The sequence below is a fragment of the Siphateles boraxobius genome, unplaced genomic scaffold (assembly GCF_051911475.1).
Source record: "Siphateles boraxobius isolate OS27281-9 unplaced genomic scaffold, OSU_SipBor_1 7, whole genome shotgun sequence".
Classification (NCBI taxonomy): domain Eukaryota; kingdom Metazoa; phylum Chordata; class Actinopteri; order Cypriniformes; family Leuciscidae; genus Siphateles; species Siphateles boraxobius.
Window position 1 is genome coordinate 24,757,380 of NW_027509197.1, and position 10,549 is coordinate 24,767,928.

Sequence of the window (10,549 nt, forward strand, 5' to 3'; positions counted from 1 at the left end):
TGCTCAGCCACGAGTTTTCCTAATGACAATCATTGAGCATTACTAACGACTAGCCATTAGAGCCATAACCACAGAGCGTTCCAAACTCCTCCTGTGAAGCACAATGGATCTGCATCTATCTGGGATCTATCTGGTAGATAGTAGTAGAATTAACATTTATTGTTTGTGATAGATGTTTTAGCGGCAAAGGCTTTCATCAGACATTTTCAACTCTTAACAAATTTGACAGGCATTTGTTATCTTCTATGTTCTCTCTATCCCTTTTGACGGAATTATTGTCTACTTTCTTGCATCAGACAGCCCTTGTGTGATGTCACTCTATTTTTACGTTTACAAAATCTCGCTTTCAGCATGATTGTTCAATCTACCACTTAAATACTCACAGGGCCACAGATTTTCTTAAAGTGTTTGAATGATCTCAACAGTAACAGCACCATTTCCTAGAAAAAATAGTCTTCCTAACAGACAGGAAATATTTGATAAAATTTATATTTATAATATAAAATTACAGGATAGTCCCACTGTCAGCTAGTTCTAGATCAGCAAAAATTTACCCATCATTCTAAACCTGTTTGAACACAAAAGGTGATATTTTGTCATTGGTAACCAAAATTCTTCAAAATAACTTCTTTCGTGTTTCACTAAAGAAAGTGATAGAGGTTAGGAATGACACAAATTTTCATTTTTGGTTGAATTATGTCTTAAAAATTCATTTTTATTCTTCTTAGCCCAGCAGTTCCACAAACTGTCCTTGGATCTAATATAAATGTTCCTCATGACAGTTTGCGATGACACCCGAGATCGCAGAAACAATGAGTAATTTTGACACTTTAGTGCGAAGCAAAGTACGAACAACTGGCTAATAAACACCTTCTCTTCCCTGCCATGTTGATCCAGTTGTTGATAGTGATTCCTAGGAATGTCTCCCCTGTGTGCAATTGTCTGTCACTTAATTAGCTTAAGTTTAGCACCACATGTTCCTCAGGTGTGCGTGTGCATTTGCTCTGGTGTGTTAGCGTCTTTGTAAGTAGGTGTTTGCACACACATTACTTGTTCGTTGTTTATTTTTTTAGCATGCGTATGTTTTTGTTTACGTGTAAAAGACAGAGGGGCTTGCCCACACGTCGAGGACCCTGATACTGTTTTTTTTACCCAGTTGTCAGTGAAATGAATAGCAAGGTAAAGTGAAAGCTTTGCTATTGTTGCAGTTTGTATTCGAGAACATATTAGAAAGTATATTTTTTAGCATCAGGTGGCTTTATAGAGAAGGCTTTGCCACTAATGGTTGGATAACTATGCGCACATATACATCTCAAACAGAAATTAACCACAGAGACAGTTGATATACATTCTACTGTTCAAGTAAATTGATATGAAACTCTTTAGATTAGACTTCAATTTTGTGGGCTTTAACCTGATGCTGTGCAGGGATATTCATTGCATCCTTTTAGTCAATTCATTTAATTATCCCAGTCTTCTTGGGGTGCCTGCTAGTATCCCTCCGTGAACATGGATTCCATACACCATACTTTTCTTGGTCTGAAAAGTATAAACGTTGTCATACGTGACCGAACCATATTTCCTATCCTCTCAATTCAGTCAATTACTGGTGCTTACATATACACTGGGGGGAAAAATAGCCTCAGACTGTCACTCACTGGGGTAACATATTGCACTAGTCGGAATTTCTTTTTAATTTTGCGCACTGATGTCGACGATTGGTCAGACGTGTATTTATGAAAGTTTTTTTTTCTTGCGTTTTATTCTCCGTCCCTCCTTACTCTCTTTTCATCTTCACTTTGGATTCCCTGAGGAGCTCACTTGAAAAATGCGGCTCTTTTCATTGTGTGCGAGTGTGTGTTTCCCCCATTTCTCATCTCCTCTCAGGTGGTGGTGAAAATGGCGGCCTATGGCTGGTCCTGTTTGGCTGGGCCGCCACTAACAAAAGCCAGTGTAATATAGAGGCGGCCACAGAGGCCATGGGCCAGACGGGGAGCCCAAGCTGTGCCTCTGAAAGGGCCTGAGCCCGGCTGGTGTGGCGGCTTAAACATACTCCAAATTCAAACCCCCGGAAAACGAGAGGGAAAAAGAGAGAATGAAGGCTGAAGGGAGAGAGAGACAGACAAAAAACGGGCCAGAAAGAGAAGGCGACTGTTGTTTGATATCCCACATTAGCTGGTGGTTTTTGCGGCTGGTGCGCGGGCGTAAATGTGGCTGGGGTGGCTGCCGCACAGATATCAAAGGGGGCCGACGGCGTCTGGCTGCGCTAGCGGCGGCTGCTGCAGGTGGCCCCTGGATTCAACCCTCACCACGGGGAGGCAGCTCAGCCCAGATAGAGATAGAGAGAGAGGGAGAGAGGGAGAAGGCAAATACAGGCTTGAAAAGAAAACAAGAGATCGAGAGAAGCTGTGGTCCGGAGGTTGGGCTGGGAGGTGGATGGTAAGAGAATTAAATTACTGAGCTCTTCATGCCTTGATCTGCTGGGCCACAAAAGAACCTTGAAAAACCAGGAGCCACAATAGAGATCTCAAAAATTAAGATGTTTTTGCAATGAAAACGTTAATAAAACTTAAATTTTTAATACTTAATACCACAGATGTTTGTTCACACAAAGTCCATAATTTCATTTTCATGGCAGGGTGGATAAGGCACTGGCACTGTTACTCCTGGTTATGGTGAGCTATAGATTATGGAAGGAATCGTGACGAAGAATTAATTATTTAACAAAACTAGAAACAACAAAACCACAGCAGGGGGCAATGCAGCGCACCAGAGGGAAGGACCGTTCTTATGTTAAGTGAGATTATTCTCCCTTGCTGAAATATGGTATGAAAATACCGTATGAAAATGGCTGACACCTCCAGACACTCGATGCATACTGAATACACTGCAATAAGATGCTCATGATATGCCTTTAGAAAGAGGTAAATGATAATAACGAGATAAAAAAATAGACTGACGGATTTAATTTACTGCTAAATAACTTAATTAGCATAATTAATATCTTAATATTTACATCATGGTTTGAAAAGCTACCATTTAAAGGGATAGCTCACCCAAAAATGAAAATACTGTAATTATTTACTTACCTTCATAAGGACAAAAAGTCCTTAAAGTTTGAGACAATATATGGGTGACTAAATAATTTTGACAACATTTTTATATTTTGATTAACTATCCCTTTAATTTATTTTAATTTATTGAAAAACATTTTTTTATTGAAAATACTGAGGTTTATCGAGTGGATTTGACAACAGGATCCAGGTAAGGCTGATATTTTTTTTTGGCAGCATTTCCATATCTCAGAAAAAGGCTGTTAATTAGGGTTATTTACATTAATTGTGTGTTGGAACCTAGTGTCATACCAATCATACATGCTCTTCCATCACAGCTGTGCTCTCCTCAAAAGGCTGAATAACAGACACTGTAAAATTTCCTCTGCAAATATTTATAAAGTCTCATATCACAGCTCAGAATTCGGGCAGAGACATATTTTCCTAATATATCCAAATATTTCCACAGTGTGCAACATTGAGTCTATTGATTTGTGGCTGGGTGGAATCAAAAATTTGAAGAATTGTTGGCCACATTTCCAAATCATTCCTCATTCACATACAGTGTTTTTGTCTTGTTTCTCTCTTTACTTAGTCTGCAATTTATGGTCCTTGTGAAGGTTTAGTAATTCGTAATTGTTTGGCATTATATTTTGTCACGTTTTAATTATGTACTAAATTGGTAAAATCTCTTTACAGCCTAGTGAAAGAAGTTGTACTGCATTTGTATTTTTTTCCCCTTGCATTACTGTAAGCCACTAGCAGATGGATCTCATTATCTAGGGTCACACAAAATCCTGATTAGATTATCAAAAGGTGACAATTGTTCTTTATATAGCGGCAAAAATATTAGATCTAAATCATACAGATGCTCCAGTTCACACGTTTATGCTGGAATATTATATCTAATTGTGCAGGCAACAATTTATTCAAACAGGGGTTTTCTCATTAGATTAAAAGAATGCTGTCAGATGTCATAAAATAGTGGTGTTATTCTGACTCGTCTTGCCGTTTCATTTGATCAAATAACCGTCATGTCAATCCTTCACACGCTAACAGACTCGAATAGTTTTATGGTTGGACGCTCATTGCAGGCTGTAATACCTGGCTTTCTGCATTAACCTTTTACAGTGATATTTAATTAAAGGTTTAAAGGGCACCCAACACCTGCACCATGCTCTGAATGCAGCCTCCGCCGCTAAGTGACGGCACGACGGAGGAGTGTGGCAATTAGCATGACCTTAAAAACAGCACGGACACTCTCTTTCCCATGCTGTGCAGAGCCTTGCCTGCCCCCATGGCATGCTGGGGTGATCGAGATGGCCCCCAAGCTGACACGCTCCCCTGCAGCAGTGAGTGGAACTAGCCCAGGGGTCACTGGGGCAGATAAGGGCCTGTGGGAGGAGGTGGGAGAGGCCTGAACTTAAAATTAACATCACTTGAGGTAAATCTAGCAGTAAGGAGAGTTTGAGGGTCATGTAGGCCTATCACTGTAAGGATTCTAATTTGTGAAGTTAGGTGGAAGGCTAATCTACTACGGAACTCCGGCAAGAAGTATGACAGGAGACAGAAGATCGATTAACGTTTTATCTCTTCAGATGTGTCAATTTACATGTCCAGCTTTACACAGCCATTAGCCATTACTGAGTGGTAAAATGTGGTTTAGTCTGAAATAAACAAATAAATATATCAGAATATGTCTAAATACAGTCAACATAAAGATTACCTCAGTATACATCATCTATACATGTTTATATTGTCCACAGCGAGGTAAATGGCGCTAAACATATGCACGTGAATTACAGATGACATGGCATCACTCGCCTCTAAACACATTAATTGCAGTATGAACAGAGTAGCAACAATGGGATACAGCTGCGACATGAAAGTATGAATATATCACAATATAACAGCTAAATATAAGAATAAATGAACTTACATTCATGCACGCACATTTACCACTCGTAGAAGATGGCGGCAGAGACGAATACTTCAAAAGATGAAAACCGCTCTGGTGGAATTCGCGTGAGCGTGTACGTGCACAACAGCGTAATACACATTAAAGGGCTACCCATAGGCCTACCATATGTATAAGGAATTTAGATGGCAATGAGAGGCCTAGTCAGGCTAGTTTCGGTGCAACCAATTCAGAGCATGAATTTAAAGGGACAGTGGACAGATTAAACATTCTATCATCATTTTCTCAACCACATGTTGTTTCAAACCTGTATTACTTTCTTTCTTCTGTGGAGCACATAAAATATATTTTGAATATTAGACTTTTTTGTCCATACAATGAAAATCAATAGTTCACTGTTGTTTTGGCAATGTTGCATTGACTTTCATATGGGCTCAAACAATTGAAACATTCCTTAGAATATCCACATTTGTGTTCAACAAAGAAAATAAAGTCTCGACAAGAAGGAGAGTAAATGACAGAAATTTCATTTTTGGATTAACTAGCCATTTAATTTGGGAGGCAGTGAATTCAATTTACAGCTTAAAATAAAAATTTGCCAAGAAATGTATGTGCAAATCTGACAGTCATTGAATTATAGTGCATTAATGAAGTGGAATCTGCCGCTACTGCTGGTTTGATGTTCATGCAAAAGCATCCCCCTCACACACACACAACTACCCCCACCCTCCATTGCAACCCCCTGCCAGGTCAGGAGCTCTGGTAGACCCTGGGCTAGCCCAGCCAAGGGATCATGCTGTGCTAATATTTCTGTTAGCTTGAATGGCTCACTGACATGTTGTTTATTTGGATTAGCAAGTTGTTTTTTATCAAAATCAATACGTGGCGCAGGAATGGGAAAGCAAAGATTGAAATGCAAGGCTTAGCATCGGGATAATGCACCAATCTGTCTTGACATGAAGAGGATGTGTTGACATTGGTGTGGTGGAGCGGATAGGCTAAGAGCAGGTGAAGGCAAATGGAAAGAGAAAGAAGACAGTTTGCTGCTCTTTCAAGCGTACCTTTCATCTGCAAAAGTTATGTCTACATTTGCCAGACTAAAAACAAAAAAAATATAGTGTCACTACCGGCAGTTAGCGTCACACTGGTTCCCTCGACTTGGATTTTTCCACAGGCTTTGGGATTATTGCAAAAAAACAAGCTCGGTGATCAACAAAAGTTTATGATACTTTAACACGTTTTTTCCATCAAGATTGTTTTCACAAAGTAACAACTTTTATTACTTTTGAACCTAAATGCAGTTGCCAGAAGTAAAAAGCTAAAGAATGTTAGAAACCACCTTTTCAAGACACTTAAAACAAATCACGAGTGGGGTAATACTGATTTTATTTCTTATTTCTGAATTAAACTTTATTATGCCGTAGAATAAAACGTGAAAGTAATTTGAGCTTGTGTTAACCACAGACCTTATTTTAGCCATTTAACCAAAAACCCATTAAATGAAAATCCATTGGAACCGGAAGTGCTCAAATGCTACTTCCTAATTAGGCCTACACATTTATGTCATAGTTCACAACTCTATGAATGCAGTTAGAAAGAATGCCTTTTAAATTCAAGATATCAGGGCAAAATTGCCTCTTTATTATTTTTTCTCACGTTATATGATATAGTTAAGCAAGATCACATGAGTGCTGTTTTTTTCCCAAATAGCACAAGTAAATGGGATATTGATGTTATACAACAGGTCAATAAATACAAAGTTAATATTGTGTTACAGCCTATTTTAGGCACAGTATTTACTGTTTTGTTATTGTCTCAATTTTGCCAACAGAAATATTACCTGTAAAGCCAGAGCAGAACTGTTGTGCGTCTCTGAGCAACACATTTCTGAATGAATCCGCATTCTGAGCAAATCAATCGGTAAACCAATTATTTTATGGTCCATTCATTAAGAGAGCCATTTACTTCATTCCTGAATCAGACGTTTGAATGAATCGAATTAATGACTGAATGACTTACTCATTTAGACATTTTCTGACACCTACTGGCAGTTTTAGTTTCTTATTTAAAGTATCACTTTATAAAAAATAAACATATTTTGGGGATAGTTTGCCCAAATATTTTAATTCTTTTTCTTTACATTTACTCACATGTCATTTCAAACCTGTATGACTTTTTTTTTCTTTTGCGGAACATAAATGACGATCTTTTGATTAATGTTGGTAACCAAACCATCTCTGGTCTGTAAATATATTTAAATAATTCAGACGCAGCTTATGAAACATTAGTTAAATAAAATCAAGGCCGTTGTAGCCTAAACGTTTATGTGTAATAAATTCTATGTTGAATCAAGATATTTCTTTCTAAAACTACTTTTTATAATGTCTATTTGATGTTTTTCTCAGTCAACACAATAATGATTTTAGAATTATTTTTTGGGGATAATTTCTCAGCCAAATTTGATGTGCTATTAATTTGAAATTAATGAATCACCACATCATGTAGTTGATTAGATAAATAAAAAAAAAATTCTTGACAGCTCTATATACAATATCTATATATCTATATATCTATATATAATATATACAACTCCTTGCTTGTCGTGAAGTTGTAAACTTAGTAATGGCTCTGAATGATTCACTGACTGAATCCCCTATCTCACAAGTGAGTTTAAGAATCTTCTTGACGGACTCATTAAAAAGAACGGCTTTACAAGAATCATTCAAAGTTTTTTCTGTCATATTTACAGCTATCTTTGTCACAGTCTGAAATCCTGACGCTAGTCCAACAATGTTTTCTAGCACTGCACGGATTTGTATGATTTCAATTAAAGCTAGGCTAAAATCTCCTCTTCCCATGTGTAGTGAAACTCTAGATGCCAAAATATTACACATATTACAAAGTACTGTTGCAATGAGTGAACACAAAACCCTCTGTCCCAGAGGGACAGGTCTGTTCTGCTAATCAGTTCGATACAAATTAAAACAATCAGCAAAATGACACAAACTTTGATCCTGTGCTGGTCGTGATGACGTATGCCACAACTAAGAAAGAAACGGAAATGCATGGCAGAACGGAGTGAGTATTGTTTTAGAATAAACATGAAGGCGAAACAGCTTTCCGCGGATCACTTATCGTTTCACAGCACCATGGGACAAGCTAATGAAATGTCATCAGATCTAAATGGAAGCTAAGTGGAGGGGAAAGAGTTGAATATTCACGTTCATTTAGATGACAGCTGGGGGAGCCCAGTCATTCATCACACATTGATATTCATTGCATTCTGCAACCCTCTCCTCCCCTCCTTCGTCCTCTGCCATTACAATCAACAGCCTTAGCACCTTTTGTTTTAATTTAATTAAAGGTGTGATTGCCAGGGTGAAAACTTCATTTGCACACATGCAGAGGAGAAAAAAGAAATAGGAAGGGACATAAGGAGAAAAGAAAGAACAATTAGTCCAAACTAACAAAAAATTGGTCAAAAGGGCACAAGGGTCAATGACATAAAATAAAATAAAAATTTAAAATTAGGAAAATCTAGTATAAAACATGTACTTTTTGTATTCATGTTGATTTTGAAAAACATTACATTTTCATAAATTAAGAAAATATTTTTTAATGACTATTTAAAATGTCATTTTAATCATTAGTTTAAGAAAATGTCAAATGTGTAATGTAAATTGCTAAATGTATACCATCAATTCATAAATATATTTTTCTTTCCTCAAGTTATAGGGGAGTCACACAACATGACATTTTACAACCAGAACCTAATAATAAAGCTTTTTTTTCATTATTATATCAGAACAGTTGTATTACCTTGACATTTTGACTTGCACCAAAACATATTAAAATGAATTAGAAAAAAAATCTAAATCATAGAGGTGTAATCAAGTCATTGTATACATGGAAAATTCATTTTTAATAAATGAATAGACAACAAAAAGAATATTAGTGCCATGCATTTAGCCCAAAACAAAAGGAACATCACATTTGTTCCCTGGTTAGAAAAAAAAGTAGCAGTGGTCCTGCAATGGTCCTTGAATACAGATGCAAACTCCATGCACGACAAAGGTGCAGCAGGTAGGGAATAATGAGTTGATTTGAGATTCAGTCCTGGTTCTCCTCTCTGCTCAGGCCCCCAGGCTTCACTCTCTCTCTCCCTCATCTAAGCTAACTGTACAGTAGGACAGGCTTATCTTGAGAGGGACCTCTGTTCAGCCAAAGGCTCCTGGCCTGCCCTGATTAAAGGAGCACAGCTTTTTACCCATGCTGAGGCTAGATCAATGCTGAGATGCTTTCAGCCTGCCTATATGAATTTCAATTTTTCCATATCTTAGTTCTCGCCTTGTTGCCCTGTTAGATCATTATTAGGGGAGCTGGTCCTAGTCAAGCTGTGTGCCATTAAGCAAATGAAGCTGGCCTGGTGAGGACGAGTGGCGTCTTGCTCTCTTTTCTTTTTTAGCAGGGCACTAAAGAGCTCTGTCATCTTTATCTTTTATCTCAGAGCTCACCGGTGCTTCTTTCTTCCGATGACCTGCAGATGTGGAGTAGCAAAGAAGTAGAGGCTCTATTTGTATGCTTTCCCATGAGTCATTCTGTTTAACATTTAGCTGTGGCTATACTCAATAAACTGCACTTAAAAAACAAAAATGGCTGATCAATTCTTGTGTTAATGAAGTCAATGGCCTGACTGGTAACACCAGTCATAAGACAATTGCAATGACAATAGTCCCTGTCAAATACAAGGTCACTTCCTTGCTAACCATTCCTACTAACAAGAATCAAATCTTTTCCTAATGGAGTACATGCTGTGTTGTTCAAACCTCAAGTACTATTTTGGTGGTAAGGCTGCCCAAGGCTTGCCTTCAACTGTTGGTTACCAGGTTGGGAACAACAAACTTGCCCACTTGAAGACCCTAGAGATGTCCCCTACTCAGCTCAATCCAGACAGTTGTCATGGGGGGACCGCACTTAGGTTGCAGCCATTGTGTGTGCTGACGCGTGTTGATTTTGTGTAATATAATTGTATATAGTTATCCGTTTCATTGTATTATGAGAGTTACTTCCTGATCATGATGGTTAAAAATGATGCTTGAAACTTATGGGCATTTTAATGTATAACAGTTTAATTGTTTCAGCTAAGCAGTTTATACATAAGTGTAGATTTATGAAGGTAAGACCTTTGTTTTTGGTTTTTATGAAGGAGTTAACTCTGTATAAGAAAGTTTTGAAATATATAAAAACAAGACAAGCCTTGGAGGTTTTCAAACTTATATACAATTTGACAACTGATTAGACCTCTGTGATATTTTATTTTCTATTTATTTATTTATTTATTGTGTTTACAAAAATTTTAAATTGTTGTGATATTGAAGGTATGTATTGTTAATATGAATTTGCAATGCCTGGTTTTGATTGTTTAATAAAAAAAAAACGTATGGGCATTTTATATAAAATATACTTTATTTCACAAGAACATGTGCAGCATGCATTTTTCTTTATGTAAAATAATAATGTCAAAAATCTAAAAAAGAGAGAGAAAATTCGGCATTGTTTTAAAAGAAACAATAAAAAT